This window comes from Triticum urartu, chromosome 6, assembly GCF_003073215.2.
Source record: "Triticum urartu cultivar G1812 chromosome 6, Tu2.1, whole genome shotgun sequence".
Classification (NCBI taxonomy): Eukaryota; Viridiplantae; Streptophyta; class Magnoliopsida; order Poales; family Poaceae; genus Triticum; species Triticum urartu.
The window spans coordinates 87,025,038-87,051,805 of NC_053027.1; the positions used below are offsets into that span (position 1 = coordinate 87,025,038).

General features: G+C 45.4%; 1 pseudogene; it reads left to right on the forward strand.

Moving 5' to 3' along the window:
- Nucleotides 1-2,405: 2,405 nt before the first annotated feature.
- The window catches only part of LOC125516590, a 49,885-nt pseudogene continuing 25,522 nt past the window's right edge, over nt 2,406-26,768 (forward strand).

The window sequence follows — 26,768 nt, forward strand, 5'->3', positions numbered from 1 at the left end:
CTCTTGCTTGTCCTCGACCATCATATTTTGGTAGTCCGCCCTTCTAAGGGTGTTGCTTTGTTGCTTCTCCTCTGGTGTCATCCGTTGCCTGGCTTCTCTTTGACGGGCATTCCTCTCCTCATCTGTTTTCTTCTTCCTAGCTGCTCTGCGGCATGCATTGATTTTCTCCTTCTCTTTAGGTGTTAATCTATCCCGCCGTGCTATATATTGTTCTTGCCTTTTCTGTTTTTTGTTCGATGTAATGATTGCATTTGAAGCAATGTGTTCAGGACCAGTGTGTGAGGTGTTGTGTCGAACCGCTATGTCTATATCTGAACCAATATTATGCTCAATGCTGCTTTGTGTTCCTTGAAGTGATACACGGTGATCATAGTAAGTGGCTTCACGAGAGTGATTTCCTGAAGAACCATTTTGTGGACCACTTAGGTTAACAAATGTATAAATGCAAGCTGGACAAAATTTCATGTGTAAGGTCGATACCGATTGACGTTTGCACATGATGTACTGGCTGAAAGGCTGTGAGATTGCCGGCTATGGGAACCATCATAGCCACATGTGTGCGCACATTGTCATCATCATCGAAAGACGAAACACTGTAGTTAGTGGTGTCCGTTTGTTCGCGTATGAAGAAACCAGATGGTGGCCGGGGTGTATTGGTGGGTTGTGATCTTGGTCTCCTCCCATAATCAGCAACTGATAAAATGAAGGTAGGCTAAGTTCTGAAAGCTTATTGAAGACCTTATGTCGACACATGTGAGTGGCATACACATAACTCTTTTCCCTTTATCATACAGATGCCCTTTGTCCTGTGACATATCTGATTCTTTTGCATTAGAAAATGATTAGAGCATGTTCCTCTTTTTCGCTTCATCTAGAAGGCGATTCTCTGAATTTTGTTTGCAGTTTGTTGATGATGATGACAAGGTGTACCTGGACATGAGGTACTACTTTGAGATTAGGAAGGACTGGGGATGAGCAGCCTAATTAACAAGATTCAAAAGTACTTAATGGGCTGCAGTGTCCGGATGTTTATAGCTGCTAGCTGTGATTGGCTGTAAGGATAGTCCTGGTAAGCAATGATCTGATGACCTTCAGTAAGGTGGATATGTGAACCTTATTCTTTTACCTTTCATATTACTATTTGTTTCGATTTGAGCGGTAATACCAATATATTTGGGCTAAAATTAACTCACTCGATCTCATGTTGTTTGTGCAGATCTTTGTTTTGTCATGCCGACAAAGTATCTGAAGAAAATTAAAAAATGCTGCAAGCGAGGTGAACCAATATAATCTTTATGGTGTAGTCAAAAGACAATCCCATCCCCTCAAGAGGTGAACAACTTTTGAACCATACATGTTACTATTCATAATTTGTTAGAGATGTCCTTCTTTCTCACTGTTAGGTGTTTTATATGTAAAGTGGAGCTTTATGAAATGTATGCCAAGTTAGCCTTTTTTCATACTTCATGCTTGAGTCCTAAGATTATTTTGTTCTTCGAACTTTTGGACATAAGTATGCACAAAATAATACAAAAATAATTGGCACCCAAGCCAATCCGTTTTTATTTAGTTCGCGTATTAGCTTTGGTCAAAGTCAAGCTTTGTAAACTTTAACCAATTTTATAAACAAAAATATTAACATATACGATAACAAATCAACATCATTAGATTTATTATTGAATGTACTTTCACATAGTATAAATTTGTTATTGTAAATGTTTATATTATTTTCTATAAACTTGGTCAAACTTTACGAAGTTTGACTTCAGTCAACTCTAATATGCGGAGTAAATAAAAATGGAGGGAGTACTTGAAGATATCACCCTGCGATATTCAATGAAGAATAGGCCCATTAAGTTCTGGGAATTAACCTGAAAATCATAAATTTCAGTGAAGAATAGGCCCATTAAGTTCTTTGCATTGGGTGTACTTGCTGGAAAGACATCAGAACTTGAGCCTATTCGTCCTTGATTATGAAACATTTAATTCCCAGAACTTAATGGGCCTATTCTTCATTGAAATTTATGATTTTCAGGTTAATTCACAACTTTGCCTATTCTTCTATTGAAATTATGGTTTTCAGGTAGCTGGTACATAGCTTAAAATCCTGCATGCTTTGTCAGTCCTTTAAGGTTGAGTTATGCATTTTATTTGTAGGAACCAGCTGACGATAGTTAACCTAGGGAACTGTGAAGATGGTGGCAGGAGGATGTACCTGCGACGTCAGGAGATGGGTGCAGCAACAGCCGGCGTGCGGAGGTGGCTGGTGCCGGCGGCCCTGGGCAGCAACACCATAAGACGGGAGCAGAGGTTGCTGGTCCGGTGGCAGCAAAGGCTGCAGCTCGCACACCTAACACACCTGCCGTGAGTATGATGTGTCCGGACTGGTTCCTGCCGTGAGAACGATGTGGCCGGACTGGTTCCGGCGGATGTGGCCGGATGGCGACTATGGGTCCAGCGAGAGGAGTAACTGGCGTTTGTGGCGACGTGCGTTCAGGGCTCGATGGAGCTCTCGCACTTGTTTTTTTGGTTTGGTTTGGCTCGGGCGTTTTGTTTTGTTTGGCATGGACGTGGTTTGTTTTTTGGTCAATGCATGGAGTGGACGTCGTTCGTGGATTGAGTCCTAACTGTTTTTCTTCGGCTGGTGCGTGATCGTGGGCTGAGTTTGGCGATGGATCTCGTTCATGGGCCGAGTTAGCGACGGGATGCAGTCGAGGGTGGGGATTGCGGTCAGAACCATCACGACGACGGTAGATTGCCCTTTAATAGTAGAGGGATGCAGTCGAGGGTGGGGATTGCGGTCGAACCATCACGACGACGGTAGATTGCCCTTTAATAGTAGAGATTTATATTATTCTAAATTACACAAACATTTTTATAATCAGAAATACTATTTTATTTATAGGATTTTTTTAAAATACGTGCATATTTCTAAGAATTAATTGAATATTTTTTAGATAAGTTATTTTATTATATGTATAATCTCTATTATTAAAGGAGGATCGAACGTCGTGATGGTTCGACCTCGTTCGCTGCCCCGCCTCGATCGCTCCTTTCCACCCCACGTCAGAAAAAGTAGTGAGAAAAAAAGGAAAAATAAAACAACCATGACCCCACGAACACTCGTCCCATGATCCAATCTCCCCCGACCCCTCGCCCAAAGAACCCACACGTTCTCCACCTCCTCGCTCCCTCCCGCAAGCCCAAACCACTCCGTCCACCACGGCCGCTACGGCCGCCGCCATCGCCCATCTCCCCCCTCCCTATCTCCACCACCGCGTCGTGCTTCACCGTGGTACATCCCAGCGCCGCCGCTGCTGCACCCCGCCCTCTCTCCAAGGCGATGGCGGAAGCCCGAAACCCGATCTCTTCTACAGCCCGCCAACAACATTGGAGATGGAAGACCACGACGGAAGCGGTCATGTGGTAGGAGGTGTTGAGCGGGAGAATGCAACGGTGGGGAGGGAGGTCGGGGTTGTCCGAGCTACGGTGAATGTCGAGGAGGAGAAGTACACACTTGGCAGCGTGGGCAGGGTGCTTGCCGGAATGCCACAAAGATTGGCGCCACCGTGCTCACCGGCGGTGTCAATTTGGCGGTCAACTCCAGCTGTGTCACCACTTCCGCGCTTTTCCTTTTGAGGCATGGCAATCTCAAGGCGGTGGGTCTTGCTTCCGAGTATAATTTAGCTCTTCGTGTGTTGTGTGCCTTTTTGGTCTACGATTTAGTCGTCTCTGGAGATCCGCCGCTAGGGTTCTACGCCGAGGAGAGAGGGGGGAGGGAGATGGATGTAGTGAATGTTGGAAATATGCCCTAGAGGCAATAATAAAATGGTTATTATTATATTTCCTTGTTCATGATAATTGTCTATTGTTCATGCTATAATTGTGTTACCCGGAAATCGTAATACATGTGTGAATACATAGACCACAACATGTCCCTAGTAAGCCTCTAGTTGACTAGCTTGTTGATCAATAGATGGTTACGGTTTCTTGACCATGGACATTGGATGTCATTGATAACGAGATCACATCATTAGGAGAATGATGTGATGGACAAGACCTAATCCTAAGCATAGCACAAGATCGTGTAGTTCGTCTGCTAGAGCTTTTCTGAATGTCAAGTATCATTTCCTTAGACCATGAGATTGTGCAACTCCCGGATACCATAGGAGTGCTTTGGGTGTACCAAACGTCACAACGTAACTGGGTGACTATAAAGGTGCACTACAGGTATCTCCGAAAGTGTCTGTTGGGTTGGCATGAATCGAGACTGGGATTTGTCACTCCGTATGACAGAGAGGTATCTCTGGGCCCACTCGATAATGCATCATCATATGAGCTCAGTGTGACTAAGTAGTTGGTCACGGGATCATTCATTACGGCACGAGTAAAGTGACTTGCCGGTAACTAGATTGAACGAGGTATTGGGATACCGACGATCGAATCTCGGGCAAGTAACGTACCGATTGACAAAGGGAATTGAATACGGGATTGATTGAATCCTCGACATCTGGTTCATCCGATGAGATCATCGTGGAATATGTGGGAGCCAACATGGGTATCAAGATCCCGCTGTTGGTTATTGGCCGGAGAGTTGTCTCGGTCATGTCTGCATGGTTCCCGAACCCGTAGGGTCTACACACTTAAGGTTCGGTGATGCTAGGGTTGTAGAGATATTAGTATGCGGTAACTCGAAAGTTGTTCGGAGTCCCAGATGAGATCTCGGACGTCACGAGGAGTTCCGGAATGGTCCGGAGGTAAAGATTTATATATAGGAAGACCAGTTTCGGCCACCGGGAAAGTTTTGGGGGTCACCGGCATTGTACCGGGACCACCGGAAGGGTCCCGGGGGTCCACCGGGTGGGGCTACCTTGGGTCTCCCCCTGCGTCTAGGGTTAGAAACCCTAGGGGTGGGGGCGCCTCCACTTGGCTTGGGGGCCAAGCCACCCCCTTGGCCGCCCCCCCCATCTAGATGGGATCTAGAGGGGCCGGCGCCCCCCTGGCCCCTATATATAGTGAAGAGGAGGGAGGGCAGCCGCACCCAAGTCCCTGGCGCCTTCCTCTCCCTCCGTGACATCTCCCTCTCATTGGTGCTTGGCGAAGCCCTGCCGAAATCCCGCTGCTTCCACCACCACGCCGTCGTGCTGCTGGATCTCCATCAACCTCTTCTCTCCCTTTGCTGGATCAAGAAGGAGGAGACGTCTCTCCCAACCGTACGTGTGTTGAACGCGGAGGTGCCGTCCGTTCGGCGCTCGGTCATCGGTGATTTGAATCACGACGAGTACGACTCCATCAACCCCGTTCTCTTGAACGCTTCCGCTCGCCATCTATAAGGGTATGTAGATGCACTACTCTTCCCCTCGTTGCTAGATGACTCCATAGATTGATCTTGGTGATGCGTAGAAATTTTTTAAATTTCTGCTACGTTTCCCAACAGTGGCATCATGAGCTAGGTCTATGCGTAGTTTCTATGCACGAGTAGAACACAAGTTGTTGTGGGCGTTGATTTTGTCAATTTACTTGCCGTTAGTAGTCTTATCTTGATTCGGTGGCATCGTGGTTTGAAGCGGCCCGGACCGACCTTACACGTACGCTTACGTGAGACTGGTTCCACCGACTAACATGCACTAGTTGCATAAGGTGGCTAGCGGGTGTCTGTCTCTCCCACTTTAGTCGGATCGTATTCGATGAAAAGGGTCCTTATGAAGGGTAAATAGAAATTGGCATATCACGTTGTGGTTTTGGCATAGGTAAGAAATGTTCTTGCTAGAAACTTATAGCAGCCATGTAAAACTTGCAACAACAATTAGAGGATGTCTAACTTGTTTTTGCAGCATATGTCGTGTGATGTGATATGGCCAAAAGGATGTGATGAATAATATATGTGATGTATGAGATTGATCATGTTCTTGTAATAGGAATCACGACTTGCATGTCGATGAGTATGACAACCGGCAGGAGCCATAGGAGTTGTCTTAATTTATTTATGACCTGCGTGTCAACATAAACGTCATGTAATTACTTTGCTTTATTGCTAACCGTTAGCCATAGTAGTAGAAGTAATAGTTGATGAGACAACTTCATGCAGACACGATGATGGAGATCATTGTAAGTGCATCTAGTGCCACCCCTAGTTGGTTTTGGAGCATTGATGACAACCTAGTTGAGGGACTAATGTGTTTGTGAGAATTGCAGGATAACACAGGTAGAAGTCCCTCATTGATTCGGTTTTCCTACCAGAGATGACCCCTAAAAATGTATGAAGACATTGAAGTCAAAGGTGGTATATGAAGATATTCACATTGAAGACTATGACAAGAGAAGACACCACATGAAGCCTATGGAGCTCGAAGACTTAGATCTTTCGTAGTTCTTTTTCTTTTGTGTTGAGTCATAGGAACCACCGTACTGTTAAGTGGGGTCCAAGAGAACCAGTCAGACTGACTGAAGTGATGCCTAACCAAAAACCCTATGTCTTCGAGTGAAGGACTATGAGAGCGAATCTTGTCAGAGTCGGACAAGTCAGCTTTGCTTAGCCCAAGTAAAGTTGCCGTTGTGAGTTTGAAATCTTGACTGTTGGAACACGTGTCAGTTCCTTAGTTGACCAGGGTCATTTCGGAAAAAATCAGTCGGGTTGCCAAGTGGCTATAAATAGCCCACCCCCAACCATAACGGTTGGGCTGCTCAGATTGAGAGAACGGCTTTTGTTCGGTTTGAGAGCAAACCCCACCTCGAAGCCTTTGAGAGAGAATTCCTTGCGAGGATAAAGCCCTAACCACCCAGAGCCAGAGAGAATTGGGCATCACTTAAGTCTTCTTGTCTGTGTGATCTGAATACTTATTACACTTGAGGACTGTGCATCCTCCAGCCGGTTAGGCGTCGCGTTCTGAGCATCCAAGAGACATTGTGGATTGCCGGTGAACAAAGTCTGTGAAGGTTTGGGAGTCTACCTTGAAGACTTACCAGAGTGATTGGGCGAGGTCTGTGTGACCTTAGCTCAAGGGGATTACGGTGAGGACTGGGTGTCCTGAGCTGCGTGTTCAGGACTGGGTGTCCGGGACTGTGTGTCCTAAGGTTTAAATACCTAGCCGCCCCAACCAGACGTACAGTTGTCACAGCAACTGGAACTGGTCCAACAAATCATTGTCTTCAACGAGTCACTGGTTTCATCTTCCCTTCCCTTTACTTACTGTTGCTCCTTGTGAAGTCATTGTATGTTTGCACTATCTTTTGTCTTCACTGAGTGACTGCATGTTCTGTATGGCTTCATAATATCTTCCTACATGATCCTTACTACATTGCTGCTATTAAGTCATTGTGCTTTCACTTCATTGAATACTTGACTATGGCTTGCCTAGTGTAGTCTACCTTCCGCTGCATGGTAATAGGTTTATTTCTATTGTTTGTCTTCATAACTTCCACGTTTTGAAGACTTTCATAAAAATCGCCTATTCACCCCCCCTCTAGTCGATATAACGCACTTTCAATTGGTATCAGAGCAAGGTGCTTCCTTGTTCTGTGTGATTCGGTTTAACCACCTGGAGTTTTAGCTATGTCGACTGCAGGGATAATTAAAGTCTCCGCTGCGTGCCCTGTCTTCGATGGAACTGAATATCCCTACTAGAAGAATAAGATGTGCATGCATCTTGAAGCCATTGATGTCGACCTATGGTATGTCGTCGAAAACGGCGTTCCCAAGGCTGGAGAAGGTGTCACTGCTACTGACGTCAAGAAATTTGTTCAACTGGACTCTACTGCCAAGAATATCATCTGTGGTCACCTGACCAAAGGACAGTATGGCCGTGTGAGTGCTTTGAAGACATCTAATCTGGTCTGGGACTGGCTCTCCAAGGTCAATGAAGGCATCTCAACCCAGAGAGATCAGAGAATCAGTGTCCTTCGCAACCTCTTCAACCGCTTCAAGCGAAATGACAATGAGAATGTCCAGCACACTTTTGACCGACTCACTGACATCACAAATGAGCTTCAAGCCCTCGGTGCTACTGAGATCACCAAACATGAAGTCGTCAAGACACTACTGAGATCAATTGATAGTTCGTTTGACATCCTAGCCCTGATGATTCAAGAACGTCATGGTTTCAAGACACTCGATCCATCTGACATACTTGAGAGGCTCAATACACATGAGTTTCAGCTTTCTGAGAAAAGAGATATCTACGGTCCAAACTATGGGCGAACTCGTGCCTTGAAGGCAAAAGCTGTATCCTCATCTGAAGAAGAATCTGACAGCAGTTCTGATGATCCTGAAGACATTGGAAGGGAACTTGCTATGCTTGTGAAGAAGTTCCAAAAATTCACCAAGAAGAAAGGCTTCAGAAAGTCTTCCCGATCAAGCTCAAGGAAGGATGAAGCTTCTGCTCACGACTACAAGAAGAAAACATGTCACAAGTGCAAGAAACCTGGCCACTTCATCTCTGAGTGTCCACAGTGGGACAGTGAGAACAAAAAGAAGAAGAAGAGCAAGGAATATGACTCTGACGACAAGAAGAAGAAGAAATACTCAAAGTCTTCGTCCAAGTCTTCCTCAAAGTCTTCATCACACAAGAAGAGCTCATCTGGCAAGGCACGTGCGTTTGTTGGCAAGGAAATGGACTCGGAGGAGGAGTCCGCTTCTGAGGAGGCGGAGGTGGAGTCTGAGGAGGAGTCCGATTCAGGCGTCGCAAGTCTGGCTACAGCATATGTTGCCAAGTCCATCTTCAATACTGAAGACAATGACCTCGTCACCGACACTGATGCAAATGACAAGGACTACTCCGCTTCTACCTACTGCTTCATGGCACGCGGTGCCAAGGGAAATGTCTCCAGCAGAAAACCAAAATCGTCTGACGCCATTGCTAGGGACCTTAAACATCTTGTAGGGCGCAAGATCAAATGCCCGAATGGTCTTACTATGTACTTCGTTCCTGAATCGCTTGCTACTCTCCCTATTAGTCCTAATCTGGATCTAAGCTTTCATAACCCATTGGTTCGTCAAATGTTTTTGCTTCACAATGCTCTTGGTGAAGCCTATCCCCCTAACTGCACTGTAGGGTACGACACCAGCGTCTTCAGAATGGATTATTGATAGTGGGTGTACAAATCACATGACTGGCAAAAGAAGTCTTCTTATGGACTCAACCTTATGTCCATCCGACAAGAGCCACATCACATTTGCTGACACTGGTAAAAGTAAGGTATTGGGTCTAGGTAGAGTTGCAATCTCAAGGGATCAACACATGGACAAATTCATACTTGTTGAATCCCTTGGCTTCAACTTAATGTCTGTCTCAATGCTTTGCGATTTGAACATGATTGTAATATTTGGAAAATATCGTTGCCTTGTACTAATGGAATCTGACAAGTCTCTAGTGTTTGAAGGGTATCGAAAAGATGATCTGTACGTAGTAGATTTCTCAGCAGGACCACAGCTTGCCATATGTCTTCTAGCAAAAGCTTCAGAATGCTGGCTCTGGCATCGGAGGCTTGGGCATGCTGGCATGAGGAACCTCCACACCCTGGCGAAGAAGAAGCATGTCATAGGCATCGAGGGCGTCAAGTTCAAGAAAGACCACTTATGCGGTGCCTGTGAAGCAGGGAAGATGACGAGGGCCAAACATCCTTCGAAGACAATCATGACCACTACTCGACCCTTCGAACTGCTTCACATGGATCTTTTCGGTCCCACTCATTACTCAACTCTTACTACTACTGCATGCCTCTATGGCTTCGTTATTGTTGATGATTACTCTAGATACACTTGGGTGCACATAATCCTTTACAAGACTGAAGTGCAGGATGTCTTCAGACGTTTCGCCAATCGAGCTATGAACAATTATGGCGCCAAGATAAAGCACATCAGAAGTGACAATGGCACTGAATTCAAGAACACTGGCCTTGATACATATCTTGATACCTTGGGCATCACACATGAATTCTCAGCCCCGTACACGCCACAGCAGAATGGCGTCGTCGAACGCAAGAACAGAACACTCATTGAGATGGCCAGAACGATGCTAGATGAATACAAGACCCCAAGAAAATTCTGGCCTGAAGCCATTGATACTGCATGCCATACAATCAATTGTGTTTATCTTCACAAGCTTCTGAACAAGACATCTTATGAGCTCCTTACTGGCAAGAAGCCAAATGTCAGTTACTTCAGAGTATTTGGCGCAAGGTGCTGGATCAAGGACCCACATCACACCTCAAAGTTTGCACCAAAAGCACATGAGGGTTTTATGCTTGGATATGGAAAGGATTCGCACTCCTATAGAGTCTTCAATCTCTTTCATTACAAAGTGGTTGAAACAGTGGATGTGCGGTTCGACGAGACCAATGGTTCACAAAGAGAGCAACTGCCAAATGTGCTAGATGAAGTTCCATCCAGTGAATCAATCAAGCTAATGGGAACTGGAGAAATTATACCTTCTGAAGCTCATCCTGAAGAAGAACTTATCATCTCAGCACCTGATCAACATGAAGACAATGCTCAGCCTGAAGACATTCCTTCTAACAACGACAATGATCAGCAAGAGCAAAGTCTTCGCCCTGTACATCCTCGCGTTGCCAATGAAGTGCAGATTGAAAGAATAATTGATAGCATCAATGCACCCGGTCCACTCACTCGTTCAAGGGCAACTCAGCTAGCAAATTTCTGTGGACACTTCGCATTCGTCTCACTAACAGAACCCAAGAAAGTTGAAGAAGCCTTCATGGAACCTGAATGGATTCAAGCTATGCAAGAAGAGCTTCTACAGTTCGAGCTGAATAATGTATGGGAACTAGTTAAGCGTCCTGATCCATGGAAGCACAATATAATAGGCACCAAATGGATATACCGCAACAAGCAAGATGAGCATGGTCAAGTTGTCAGAAACAAAGCTCGTCTCGTTGCTCAAGGATATACTCAAGTGGAAGGCATTGACTTCGATGAAACATTTGCTCCTGTGGCTACACTTGAAGCCATACGCATACTGCTGGCCTATGCAAATCATCACAACATACTTCTATATCAAATGGATGTGAAGAGTGCTTTTCTCAATGGCAAGATTGAAGAAGAAATGTATGTTGCACAACCGCCTGGCTTTGAAGATCCAAAACATCCTGACATGGTATACAAGCTCAACAAGGCACTGTATGGCCTCAAACAAGCCCCTCGGGCCTGGTATGACACACTCAAATACTTCCTGAAGAGCAAAGGCTTCATACCTGGTTCCCTAGACCCCAATCTCTTCACGAAGACATATGATGGTGAACTGTTTGTGTGCCAAATATATGTGGATGACATTATCTTCGGTTGCACCAATCAGAAGTACAGTGAAGAGTTTGGATATATGATGCAAGAGCAATATCAGATGTCCATGATGGGAGAGCTGAAGTTCTTCCTCGGTCTTAAAATACGACAACAACGCAACGACATCTTCATATCTCAAGAGAAGTATCTCAAAGATTGCCTGAAGAAGTTCGGTATGCAAGACTGCAAAGGCTTCACAACACCAATGCCAGCCAAACATCATCTGGGTCCCGACGACAATGGTAAAGAGTTCGATCAAAAGGTATACCGCTCCATGATTGGTTCTTTACTTTATCTATGTGCATCTAGGCCAGATATTATGCTTAGTGTTTGCATGTGTGCTCGATTTCAAGCGGCACCAAAGGAGTCACATCACTTAGCTGTGAAGCGAATTCTTCGATATTTGGCTCACACCCCAACTCTAGGATTATGGTATCCAAAGGGCTCAGAGTTTGATCTGGTTGGATTCTCGGATGCTAATTATGCTGGTGACAAAGTTGATTGCAAGTCTACATCAGGCACATGTCACTTTCTGGGACGATCATTTGTATGTTGGTCTTCAAAGAAGCAGAACTGTCTATCTCTCTCCACTGCTGAATCTGAATACATTGTTGCTAGATCTTGCTGCGCTCAGCTTCTGTGGATGAAGCAAACACTCAAGGACTATGGCATTCATCTGAAGCAAGTGCCACTTTACTGCGACAATGAAAGCGCCATCAAGATCGCCAACAACCCAGTTCAGCACTCGAAGACAAAGCACATTGAAATTCGTCATCACTTTCTCAGAGATCATGTTGTGAAGGAAGATATTGATATCATACACGTCAACACTGAAGAGCAATTGGCAGATATCTTCACCAAGCCCTTGGATGAGAAGAGATTTTGCAAGTTACGGTGTGAGCTAAATATCCTGGAATCCTCAAATGTCCTATGATCAGGCACACATCCTAACCCTTATGCATATTGATGACTTAGATGTGCAACACACGAAGTAAAGTATATCTTCAATCAATGAAGACATACATTCTAAGTGTGAATACATTAATGTGAAATTTGACTTCGGAGCACCACGATAATTGTGCGCCGTGTCTGGGTCTAATACTTCCTATACGGTGGGTAATGCCACCACCAAATGTTCTATTTTGAAGTGTTTCACTCATGACGTTACCTTGCAATGTCTTCACATTTGGTTTGGCTTCGATCTCAACATATCTTCATGATTATCTTCACTATGTTGATTATATATATATATATATATTAGTGTTCTGTCCTCTACAGCATTCACTTATAGCTATGTCTTCATTGTTGAATCTTTTGAACTAAGTGAATGTGATCGGACCCTAACCTCTCTATGCTTTCTATCTCAAATTCTATCTCTCCAAATCATATGCATTCTATTGAAACTGTCGAATGTCTTCTCTGCATCCTTGTTAGCAGAAGATACAGAGACAACCATTACGTTTTCAATGCTCATTCCTCCACATGAAACCCGGAGAAGTAGGAACGACCACCCGACAATCAAGACGTGTGTGGGACGTGGAACAAACCCCAAAATTCCGTATAATGGCCACGTGCTCCTCAGATGCGAATCGCCAGGGGCACCTGTGTAATAGCGCAGTGCCGCCCATGTACCTATAAATACACACTTCACAGCGGTCATTATCTCTTCTTCCACTCTCGCACGAACCCTAGCGCCACCGCTAGCCCTCGACGACGCCGGCGACGAAGCGCTTCGCTGCCGCAACCTCTCCGACGCCGTCTTCATGCCGACCGCGGAAATCGTCCTCTCCGCCGTCGCCGTAGGTGTCCTCGGTCGCCAAGTTAGGGCACGGAAGATCGAACTGCTCGGCCTCATCTTCCACTTCGTCTAGCAGTTCTTAGTGTGGTAAATAAAACTTCCTTTTTACAGCACCGTTGATCCTATGGATTTGTCACTTTCTACCACAAGCAGTTTCTATTCACACAAGTTAGATCTCTCTCATACTGCATCTCATAACATGCCTAGTATATTCACTTATGCTTCACAAAGTAGTTAGATTCCTCACTTGTACTGATTTAACTGCTCGGCCTCATCTTCCACTTCGTCTAGCAGTTCTTAGTGTGGTAAATAAAACTTACTTTTTACAGCACCGTTGATCCTATGGATTTGTCACTTTCTACCACAAGCAGTTTCTATTCACACAAGTTAGATCTCTCTCATACTGCATCTCATAACATGCCTAGTATATTCACTTATGCTTCACAAAGTAGTTAGATTCCTCACTTGTACTGATCTGTGGATTCGTACAAATCTGGAACCAACTCCTTATCTATGAGTGAATGTCTTCGCAAAATGAGGTCAATGTCTTCTAAACTGATTTATCTTCAAAATTTTCTGAGAATGCATATGACCTCTTCCCCTTCCCTCGCACCTTAATGCTGTCACAGGTACATGTCCGTGGGAGAATCCTTTGGTTCTCATAGTCTGCATTCATTTGCAGAATTCTTACAGCATCACATTAATTCTCCCGAAGCCAGTTCCTGTTGGTCCAGCAAGCGAAAACCTTTGAAGCCTTTGAACGTGTTGAAGCCTTTCAAGTTAAAGTTTATGGCTTCAGAGAAAGCAGCAAGGAAGGGTGGCAGAAAGCATCGTGGAGAAACATCCAGAGATCTGCCAGATGAACTCTCAGAACTGTACAAGACAGATCCTGAAGAGGATTACAATCAGCGCAAGACCCGAATCCAATGGATTCGAAGATATTGGGCAGAACAATGGTTCAAATACCGATTTGTAACCCAAGAATATGCTGAGAAAAATGCCATCAAGAGACCGTGGGGAGACATCCAATACAAGAATCTTCTACCCAGGTCTAGAGATGAAGCCATTGCTCAAGGCTTCTATCCCTGCATGGTCCGTGGGCCACAACCAGCTGATGCACACCCATCGTCACTACTATGGTGTCGTGACGACAATCTGTTCAAGCGCAACTTCCAGTTTTCCTAGAACTCAGCGAAGCAGAACAAGAAGACTTTGGGGTTAGACTTCAACCCTGGTCCCTCAGCACCAAGGGCAGATGGCACACGAGATGCAGAACCCAATGTCATCGGTCCTTTCCACAACCTTGAAGGCCTCATCACCCGCATCTTAGTTCAAGGGACTACAGTGAATGAGCCTGCAGCTGACGCTGAATCAGAAGAAGCTCCTGCAGCGCCGAAGACAAAGAAGATGAAGAAGCCTAAAGCTTCAAAGCCTGCCCCCTCACCAAATATCTCAAGGGCGAAGCCACTGGCAACTGCACCTCCTGAAGACAGTGTGGAGTCCGAAGACTTATCTCGCATCTCCAAGCCCCAGAAAGTCAAGATGCCTCTGCCTCACACCGGACAAGAGCTAACTGTTGCTGCCATTCTGCGCAATGACGACATTGATCTGTCAAGTGATGAAGATCTAGCAGATGACGCTCTTGAGCAACTCATCAAGAGCAAAGAAGAAGCAGAAATCTTCAATGATCTGCCTCTCTTTGATGTGACCATCATCCACAACTTCATTGACGAGTGGTTTGACACGCCAAACATCAGCTTTGAAGATCTGCAGCTACCAATTGGCCTCAGTGTCGCCTTCCAAGGCGCCATTGCTTCAGAACTCGCTATTGCCCAGTGCATTGTTGAACTGAAGCAAAAGATTGACTATGAAAAGGCTCAGTTCAAGAAGCATATGGCCAAGCTCAGCGTGCAGGAAGTGAAGAACTTCAAGAGTATGATGCACGAGCTCAAGGAAGCCTTTGTAAAGAAACGTGCAGAAGCTCAGGGTTCGCATGAGCGCATGAAGACTCTGGCTGACAGATGTGTGCAAGCCTACAATGAAGCTGAGAAGCGCAAGGCCCTTGGGCGTCCTGGCATCGACCCTACGATGGCCGCAAAGAAGAAGAAGAAGCCTGCTACGGCTGAACCTGACGCACCAAGGCAGGAAGCAGTTGCTATTGTCTTCCCAACTAAAATGACTGGCTTGAAGCCAAAAGGCCGGTCAACAGCTTCAGAGCTCAAGAAGACAAGGACTGCTGAGGCTGAAGCTAGGAAGAGGAAACATTCTGAAGCCTCTCCAACTGCCCCCTCCAAGAAGAAGAGGAAGACCAAGAAAGATCGGGCAGCTCCCACAGAGCCCTTGATAGTTGAACCCATTTCTATGGTCTATCCTGAAGCTGAACGCCATGAACGCCAACTGACTATCCCTGAGCCTGCTTCCACAGAGGCTCATGAAGCTGAAGACTTTCCAGCAGCTGATCCCATCGCTGCTGAAGACATTGGTCAACATGACAATGTAGAAGATGGTGCAGTCCTTCCTCAGAACAGCGAACTCATCAGCATTGGTCGTTCACTGACGCCAATTGCACAGGATGCTTCATGGGCAGATCGCCCACAAGAGGAAGAAGACTATGAGGCCCAACCCACTCCAACTCCACAGGCATCGCCCGCGTTGCGCAGGCTTCGCAAAGGTCCAAGGCCTCAAGTCTCTGCTGAAGACAATCCGGCTGCATCAGCCGCGGAAGATGAAGTCCCACAAGTTGCCACTCCACTGTCCCACCAAGAAGCGGTTCTCAAGGAGAACGTGCTTGAAAATCTTGCGGCTGCCACAACCACCAATGAAGCTAATGTGGAGCCCTCCCCAACGGAAAAAGAAGACAGCGAAGCCACTGATCCCGTCACTTCTGTTCCTGAGTCTGCTGTCGGTCCACAGTTCGACTATCATGTTGAGCACAGACCTCAGGTACAGAAGCCAATCCCAAGATTGCCAAGGTTCCCAGGTCCTGCATCAGCACCTGGCTCCTTCAATATCTATGGCTTCAGGGCAGACAACACATTCTTCGATAGCTCCAGGAACCCCTACTCAAGGGAAAGGATATCATCTGATCGGTTCTGGAGCTATCCTCAGCGAAGCTATTACTCATGCATTCTTTACAACCAAGGTCGCATCTTCCCACACAAGCGCCTTGACATTGAAGCCATAGCTAGTCTGCCCTGTCTGGAAGAAGCTTTGGATTGCTTCAAGGAAGTTGGACTGCTGCCGTTCGTTACTGACCAAGAGCATTGGAATGAAGAGCTGCTGCTCCAATTCTATGCCACACTTCACATCCGCGGGTACAGCAGAGATCCGAAGACTTGGGTCCTGGAGTGGATGACCGGAAATGTTCATCACGAAGCCAATGCATTTGACATCATTGAGCTCACTGGTTTGCCCACTCATGGCGATCTCTACGAGCATGGCTGTCAGCTGCATAGTGAAGCTATTGAGAGCATCTTTAAGAGGCCGGAACCTGATATGAGTCAGATGCTCAGCATGATGAAGCCATTGCCCCAAGATGCTGCTTATCCAACAGAGTTCTTCATTGAAGACCTTGAGTATCTGCCACGAACCATCTATCACATCATCAGGCGAACTCTCTGGCCCATCAAAGGGCACTCTCCAAATGCCAAGCTTGAGGGTGCAATGAAGACTTTGGTCTTCTATATTCTTCATGGAAAATGCTTCAATGCACAGGACTTATTCATCCGCCAACTTGCTGCATCAGGCTCTGATCTGTTTGGCTTGAAGTTCTACGGCCCATGGGTAATGCGGCTAATTAAACTTCACTCTGATATCTCATATCAGCCATCTGCTCGCAATCATAGGATTTTTCTGCCTGATGTGGATATCTCTATTGAAGCCATCTATCCTGAGCCTGCAAAGGAACCTCTAAGTCTTCAGAATGCAGAGCATCAGAGTTTCTCACAGAACATTGAAGGAGTTGAAGCAGTCACTCGGGTGTATCCTTTGGCTGGCACTACACGTGCACCACACCCTGCGTCTACTGAAGCCACTGATAGTACAACTGCTCCAAGACCCAAGAAGCGCACTTGTGTTCTCAACGACCGAGAGCTTCTTGTGGCTCTTCATCAGAAATAGGATAGGCATCATGACTGGCTGAAGCGTCAGATGAAAAGCCTCTTGGTGGAAGTTAATCGCATTCGCAATCTTGCCACTAAGAATGCTTTCGTTGCCCATGAAACCTGTCGCCGTACATGGAAAGGGCTAACGATGATGTGTTCTGAAGATGATCTCCAAGAGGATGGCTTCACTGAGCGATTCAAGTTTGACTCCACACCTCCTCGAAGAGCTGTGCTGCTAGGAACTCCACCCCTTGAAGACTCTAAGTTCTCTTCATCTGCTGCAACAGTGACTGCCAGAGTTATCGAGGATGAAGATGATGCTACTTCACCACCACCTCCTTCAGCACGCGTCAACTCTGCTCCAAGCTCTTCAGCACCGCCAAACACCACCAACGACCCTGCTACTTCACCTACTCCGCATGGGAACGAGTAGATGCTCTATGTATTCAAACCTTTTTGGTCCTTACTGACAAAGGGGGAGAAGCATATGAGGTTGATAGTCTTCAAGCGGGTCCATATGGGCGGGTGCTTTATATTTTGCTTCGTGCTTACAACTCTCGTTTTGCTACATTTGGTTCTTTGAGTTGTAACACTTAAACTCGATGGTCGTCTGCTACTTATCTACCACTTTGTTTTGCGATGATAAATTCCGCATGTGCGATGATAAATTCCGCACTTAGATCATTCTTCAGACGTCCATTTTCCATTATGCATGTCATTATCTTCATATACTTTCACATGCATAGTGGATTGTCATCATAAGTTGAAGTGGATCTCCACAAGTACAACCTGCCATGTGCATTTGCATTCCAAAAGCAAATTACCTATATGCACATCTTCAGGGGGAGCCCTTGCAACTTATGAAGACAATTCCTTATCCTTTACAATTTCACAGATTATATTCCCCGTTGAAAACTTCAACTAGTTTGTCATCAATCACCAAAAAGGGGGAGATCGTAAGTGCATCTAGTGCCACCCCTAGTTGGTTTTGGAGCATTGATGACAAACCTAGTTGAGGGACTAATGTGTTTGTGAGAATTGCAGGATAACACAGGTAGAAGTCCCTCATTGATTCGGTTTTCCTACCAGAGATGACCCCTAAAAATGTATGAAGACATTGAAGTCAAAGGTGGTATATGAAGATATTCACATTGAAGACTATGACAAGAGAAGACACCACATGAAGCCTATGGAGCTCGAAGACTTAGATCTTTCGTAGTTCTTTTTCTTTTGTGTTGAGTCATAGGAACCACCGTACTGTTAAGTGGGGTCCAAGAGAACCAGTCAGACTGACTGAAGTGATGCCTAACCAAAAACCTATGTCTTCGAGTGAAGACTATGAGAGCGAATCTTGTCCAGAGTCGGACAAGTCAGCTTTGCTTGTAGCCCAAGTAAAGTTGCCGTGTGAGTTTGAAATCTGACTGTTGGAACACGTGTCAGTTCCTTAGTGACCCAGGGTCATTTCGGACAAATCAGGTCGGGTTGCCAAGTGGCTATAAATAGCCCACCCCCCACAACCATAAACGGTTGGCTGCTCAGATTGAGAGAACGGCTTTTGTCGTTTGAGACCAACCCATCTCGAAGCCTTTGAGAGAGAATTCCTTGTGAGGATAAAGCCCTAATCACCCAGAGCCAAAGAGAATTGGGCATCACTTAAGTCTTCTTGTCTGTGTGATCTGAAGACTTATTACACTTGAGGACTGTGCATCCTCCAGCCGGTTAGGCGTCGCGTTCTGAGCATCCAAGAGACATTGTGGATTGCCGGTGAACAAAGTCTGTGAAGGTTTTGGGAGTCTACCTTGAAGACTTACCAGAGTGATTGGGTGAGGTCTGTGTGACCTTAGCTCAAGCGAATTACGGTGAGGACTGGGTGTCCTGAGCTGCGTGTTCAGGACTGGGTGTCCGGGACTGTGTGTCCTAAGGTTTAAATACCTAGCCGCCCCAACCAGACGTACAGTTGTCACAGCAACTGGAACTGGTCCAACAAATCATTGTCTTCAACGAGTCACTGGTTTCATCTTCCCTTCCCTTTACTTACTGTTGCTCCTTGTGAAGTCATTGTATGTTTGCACTATCTTTTGTCTTCACTGAGTGACTGCATGTTCTGTATGGCTTCATAATATCTTCCTACCTGATCCTTACTACATTGCTGCTATTAAGTCATTGTGCTTTCACTTCATTGAATACTTGACTATGGCTTGCCTAGTGTAGTCTACCTTCCGCTGCATGGTAATAGGTTTATTTCTATCGTTTGTCTTCATAACTTCCATGTTTTGAAGACTTTCATAAAAATCGCCTATTCACCCCCCACTCTAGTCGATATAACGCACTTTCAATCATGATGATGGAGATCATAGTGTCATGCCGGTGACGACGATGATCATGGCGCCCCGAAGATGGAGATCAAAAGGAGCAAAATGATATTGGCCATATCATGTCACTATTTGATTGCATGTGATGTTTATCATGTTTTACATCTTATTTGCTTAGAATGAAGGTAGCATAAATAAGATGATCCCTCACAATAATTTCAAGAAGTGTTCCCCCTAACTGTGCACCGTTGCTAAGGTCCGTTGTTCCGAAGCACCACGTGATGATCGGGTGTGATAGGTTCTAACGTTTGCATACAACGGGTGTAAGCCAGATTTACACACGCAATACACTTAGGTTGACTTGACGAGCCTAGCATGTACAGATATGGCCTCAGAACACGGAAGACTGAAAGGTCGAACATGAGTCGTATAGAAGATACGATCAACATGAAGATGTTCACCGATGATGACTAGTCCGTCTCATGTGATGATCGGACACGACCTAGTTGAATCGGATCATGTATCACTTAGATGACTAGAGGGATGTCTATCTGTGTGGGAGTTCATTGAATAATTTGATTAGATGAACTTAATTATCATGAACTTAGTCTAAAATCTTTACATATGTTTTGTAGATCAAATGGCCCACGCTAATGTTGTCCTCAACTTCAACGCATTCCTAGAGAAAACCAAGCTGAAAGACGATGGTAGCAACTATACAGACTGGGTCCGGAACTTGAGGATCATCCTCATAGCTGCCAAGAAAGCATATGTCCTTGAAGCACCGCTAGGTGAAGCACCACCCCCAGCAAACCAAGACGTTATGAACGCTTGGCAGTCCCGTGTTGATGATTACTCCCTGGTTCAGTGCGGCATGCTTTACAGCTTAGAACCGGGGCTCCAAAAGCGTTTTGAGCAACACGGAGCATATGAGATGTTCCAAGAGCTGAAAATGGTTTTCCAAGCTCATGCCCGGGTCAAGAGATATGAAGTCTCCGACAAGTTCTACAGTTGTAAGATGGAGGAGAGTAGTTCCGCCAGCGAGCACATACTCAAAATGTCTGGGTTGCACAACCGCTTGTCTGAGCTGGGAGTTAATCTCCCGGATGATGCGGTCGTTGACAGAATCCTTCAGTCGCTCCCACCTAGCTACAAGAGCTTTGTGATGAACTTCAATATGCAGGGGATGGAAAAGACCATTCCTGAGGTATATTCGATGCTGAAATCAGCGGAGGTGGAAATCAAAAAGGAACATCAAGTGTTGATGGTGAATAAAACCACTAAGTTCAAGAAAGGCAAGGGTAAAAAGAACTTCAAGAAGGACGGCAAGGGAGTTGCCGCGCCCGGTAAGCAAGCTGTCGGGAAGAAGCCAAAGAATGGACCCAAGCCCGAGACTGAGTTCTTTATTGCAAGGGAAGTGGTCACTGGAAGCGGAACTGCCCCAAGTACTTAGCGGACAAGAAGGCCGGCAACACCAAAGGTATATGTGATATACATGTTATTGATGTGTACCTTACCAGTACTCGTAGTATCTCCTGGGTATTTGATACCGGTGCGGTTGCTCATATTTGTAACTCAAAACAGGAGCTGCGGAATAAGCGGAGACTGGCGAAGGACGAGGTGACGATGCGCGTCGGGAATGGTTCCAAGGTCGATGTGATCGTCGTCGGCACGCTACCTCTGCATTTACCTACGGGATTAGTTTTAAACCTCAATAATTGTTATTTAGTGCCAGCTTTGAGCATGAACATTGTATCAGGATCTCATTTAATACGAGATGGCTACTCATTTAAATCCGAGAATAATGGTTGTTCTATTTATATGAGAGATATGTTTTATGGTCATGCCCCGCTGGTCAATGGTTTATTCTTATTTAATCTCGAACGTGATGTTACACATATTCATAGTGTGAATACCAAAAGATGTAAGGTTGATAATGATAGTCCCACGTACTTGTGGCACTGCCGCCTTGGTCACATTGGTGTCAAACGCATGAAGGAACTCCATGCAGATGGACTTTTGGAGTCTCTTGATTATGAATCATTTGACACGTGAGAACCATGCCTCATGGGCAAAATGACCAAGACTCCGTTCTCCGGAACAATGGAGCGAGCAACCAACTTATTGGAAATCATACATACTGATGTGTGCGGTCCAATGAGTGTTGAGGCTCGCGGTGGCTACCGTTATGTTCTCACCCTCATTGATGACTTGAGTAGATATGGGTATGCCTACTTAATGAAACACAAGTCTGAGACCTTTGAAAAGTTCAAGGAATTTCAGAGTGAGGTTGAGAATCAACGTGACAGGAAAATCAAGTTCTTGCGATCAGATCGTGAGGGAGAATATTTGAGTCACGAATTTGGCACGCACTTAAGGAAATGTGGAATAGTTTCACAACTCACGCCGCCTGGAACACCTCAGCGTAATGGTGTGTCCGAACGTCGTAATCGCGCTCTATTGGATATGGTGCGATCTATGATGTCTCTTACCGATCTACCGCTGTCATTTTGGGGCTATGCTTTAGAGACTGCCGCATTCACTTTAAATAGGGCTCCGTCGAAATCCGTTGAGATGACACCGGATGAATTATGGTTTGGGAAGAAACCTAAGCTATCGTTTCTAAAAGTTTGGGGATGCGATGCTTATGTGAAGAAACTTCAACCTGAAAAGCTCGAACCCAAATCGGAAAAATGTGTCTTCATAGGATACCCTAAAGAAACTATTGGGTATACCTTCTACCTCAGATCCGAAGGCAAGATCTTTGTTGCCAAGAATGGATCCTTTCTAGAGAAAGAGTTTCTCTCAAAAGAAGTAAGTGGGAGGAAAGTAGAACTTGATGAAGTATTGCCTCTTGAACCGGAGAGTGGCGCAGCTCAAGAAAATGTTCCTGAGGTGCCTGCACCGACTAGAGAGGAAGTTAATGATGATCATGAAACTTCAGATCAAGTTGCTACTGAACTTCGTAGGTCCGCAAGGACACGTTCCGCACCAGAGTGGTACGGAAAACCCTGTCCTGGAAATCATGTTGTTAGACAATGGTGAACCTTCGAACTATGAAGAAGCGATGGCGGGCCCAGATTCCGACAAATGGCTGGAAGCCATAAAATCCGAGATAGGATCCATGTATGAAAACGAAGTATGGACTTTGACTGACTTGCCCGATGATCAGTGAGCCATAGAAAATAAATGGATCTTTAAGAAGAAGACAGACGCAGATGGTAATGTGACCATCTATAAAGCTCGGCTTGTCGCTAAGGGTTATCGACAAGTTCAAGGGGTTGACTACGATGAGACTTTCTCACCCGTAGCGAAGCTGAAGTCCGTCCGAATCATGTTAGCAATCGCCGCATTCTATGATTATGAGATATGGCAAATGGATGTCAAAACAGCATTCCTTAATGGTTTCCTTAAGGAAGAATTGTATATGATGCAGCCGGAAGGTTTTGTCGATCCTAAGAATGCTGACAAGGTGTGCAAGCTCCAACGCTCAATCTATGGGCTAGTGCAAGCATCTCGGAGTTGGAACATTCGTTTTGATGAGATGATCAAAGCGTTTGGGTTTACGCAGACTTATGGAGAAGCTTGCGTTTACAAGAAAGTGAGTGGAAGCTCTGTAGCATTTCTCATATTGTATGTGGATGACATACTATTGATGAGAAATGATATAGAATTCCTGGAAAGCATAAAGGCCTACTTGAACAAGTGTTTTTCAATGAAGGATCTTGGAGAAGCTGCTTACATATTAGGCATCAAGATCTATAGAGATAGATTGAGACGCCTCATTGGTCTTTCACAGAGTACGTACCTTGACAAGATATTGAAGAAGTTCAATATGGATCAGTCAAAGAAGGGGTTCTTACCTGTGTTGCAAGGTACGAGATTGAGCACGGCTCAATGCCCGACCATGGCAGTAGATAGAGAAAAGATGAGTGTCGTCCCCTATGCCTCGGCCATAGGGTCTATCATGTATGCCATGCTGTGTACCAGACCTGATGTAAACCTTGCCGTAAGTTTGGTAGGAAGATACCAAAGTAATCCCGACATGGAACACTAGACAGCGGTCAAGAATATCCTGAAGTACCTGAAAAGGACTAAGTATATGTTTCTCGTTTATGGAGGTGACGAAGAGCTCGTCGTAAAGGGTTACGTCGATGCTAGCTTCGACACAGATCTGGATGACTCCAAGTCACAAACCGGATACGTGTATATTTTGAATGGTGGGGCAGTCAGCTGGTGCAGTTGCAAGCAAAGCATCATGGCGGGATCTACATGTGAAGCGGAGTACATCGCAGCCTCGGAGGCAGCACAAGAAGCAATCTGGGTGAAGGAGTTCATTACCGACCTAGGAGTTATTCCCAATGCGTCGGACCCGATGACTCTCTTCTGTGACAACACTTGAGCTATTGCCCTTGCCAAGGAGCTCAGGTTTCACAGGAAGACCAGGCATATCAAGCGTCGCTTCAACTCCATTCGTGAAAATGTTCAAAATGGAGACATAGATATTTGTAAAGTGCATACGGACCTGAATGTCGCAGATCCGTTGACTAAACCTCTCCCTCGAGGAAAACATGATCAACACCAGAACTCTATGGGTGTTCGATTCATCACAATGTAACTAGATTATTGACTCCAGTGCAAGTGGGAGACTGTTGGAAATATGCCCTAGAGGCAATAATAAAATGGTTATTATTATATTTCCTTGTTCATGATAATTGTCTATTGTTCATGCTATAATTGTGTTATCCGGAAATCGTAATACACGTGTGAATACATAGACCACAACATGTCCCTAGTAAGCCTCTAGTTGACTAGCTCGTTGATCAATAGATGGTTACGGTTTCCTGACCATGGACCTTGGATGTCATTGATAACGGGATCACATCATTAGGAGAATGATGTGATGGACAAGACCCAATCCTAAGCATAGCACAAGATCGTGTAGTTCGTCTGCTAGAGCTTTTCTGAATGTCAAGTGTCATTTCCTTAGACCATGAGATTGTGCAACTCCCGGATACCATAGGAGTGCTTTGGGTGTACCAAACGTCACAACGTAACTGGGTGACTATAAAGGTGCACTACAGGTATCTCCGAAAGTGTCTGTTGGGTTGGCATGAATCGAGACTGGGATTTGTCACTCCGTATGACGGAGAGGTATCTCTGGGCCCACTCGATAATGCATCATCATAATGAGCTCAGTGTGACTAAGTAGTTGGTCACGGGATCATTCATTACGGCACGAGTAAAGTGACTTGCCGGTAACTAGATTGAACGAGGTATTGGGATACTGTAAGTGCATCTAGTGCCACCCCTAGTTGGTTTTGGAGTATTGACGACAAACCTAGTTGAGGGACTAATGTGTTTGTGAGAATTGCAGGAAAACACAGGTAGAAGTCCCTCATTGATTCGGTTTTACTACCAGAGATGACCCCTAAAAATGTACGAAGACATTGAAGACAATGGTGGTTTATGAAGATATTCATATTGAAGACAATGACATGAGAAGACTCCCTATGAAGCTTTTGAAACTCGAAGACTTAGATGCTTAGTAGTTTTATTTCATTCATGTTGTGTCATAGGAACCACCGTACTGTTAAGTGGGGTCGAAGAGAACCAGTCAGAATGACTGAAGTGATGCCTAATTCAAATCCTATGTCTTCGAGCGAAGACTTTGAGAGAAAATCTTGTCCAGAGTCAGACAAGTCAGCTTTACTTGTAGCCCAAGTAAAGTTGCCGTGTGAGTTCAAAATTCGACCGTTGGTACACGTGTCAGTTCCTTAGTGACCCAGGGTCATTTCGGACAGATCAGGTCGGGTTGCCAAGTGGCTATAAATAGTCCACCCCCCACAACCATAAACGGTTGGCTGCTCAGATTTCAGTGCACGGCTTTTGTCGTTTGAGAGCAACCCACCTCGAAGCCTTTGAGAGAAAATTCCAGGAGAACAAGCCCTAACCACCCAGAGCCAGAGAAATTGGGCATCACTTAAGTCTTCTGTCTGTGTGATCTGAAGACTTATTACACTTGAGGACTGTGCATCCTCCAGACGGTTAGGCGTCGCGTTCAGAGCATCCAAGAGAATTGTGGATTGCCAGTGAACGAAGTCTGTGAAGGTTTGGGAGTCTACCTTGAAGACTTACCAGAGTGATTGGGCGAGGTCTGTGTGACCTTAGCTCAAGGAGAAAACGGTGAGGACTGGGTGTCTTGGACTAAGTGTCCTTGACTGGGTGTCCAGGACTGTGTGTCCTTTGGTTTAAATACCTAGCCGCTCCAACCAGACGTACAGTTGTCACAGCAACTGGAACTGGTCCAACAAATCATTGTCTTCAACGTGTCACTGGTTTCATCTTCACTTCCTTCACTTACAGTTAATTCATTGTGAAGCCATTGCATGCTTGCTTTATCTTTTGTCTTCACAACATGAATGTATGATCTGTTCGGCTTCATAACTTCTTCCTACCTGATCCTTATTACACTGAAGCTGTTTGTCATTGCGCTTTCACTCTATTGAATACATGACCATGGCTGGCCTAGTGTAATCTAACTTCCGCTGCATAATAATAGGCATGATCTTCACTGTTTGTCTTCACAACTCTCACGTTTTGAAGACTTTCATAAAAATCGCCTATTCACCCCCCCTCTAGTCGATATAACGCACTTTCAATTGTTATCAGAGCGAGGTGCTCCCTTGTTTTGTGTGATTCGGTTTAACCACCTGGAGTTTTAGTTATGTCAACTGCAGGGATAATCAAAGTCTCCGCTGCTTGTCCCGTCTTCGATGGAACTGAATATCCCTACTGGAAGAATAAGATGCGCATGCATCTTGAAGCCATTGACGTCGACCTATGGTATGTCGTCGAAAATGGCGTTCCCAAGGCTGGAGAAGGTGTCACTGCTGCTGATGTCAAGAAGTTCGTTCAACTGGATTCTACTGCCAAGAATATCATCTGTGGTCATCTGACCAAAGGACAGTATGGCCGTGTGAGTGCCTTGAAGACATCCAAACTGGTCTGGGATTGGCTCTCCAAAGTTAATGAAGGCATATCAACCCAGAGAGATCAAAGAATCAGTGTCCTTCGCAATCTCTTCAACCGCTTCAAACGAAATGACAATGAGAATGTTCAGCACACCTTTGATCGGCTCACTGACATCACAAATGAGCTTCAAGCCCTCGGCGCTACTGAGATCACCAAACATGAAATCGTCAAGACGCTGTTGAGATCACTTGATAGTTCGTTTGACATTCTGGCCCTGATGATTCAAG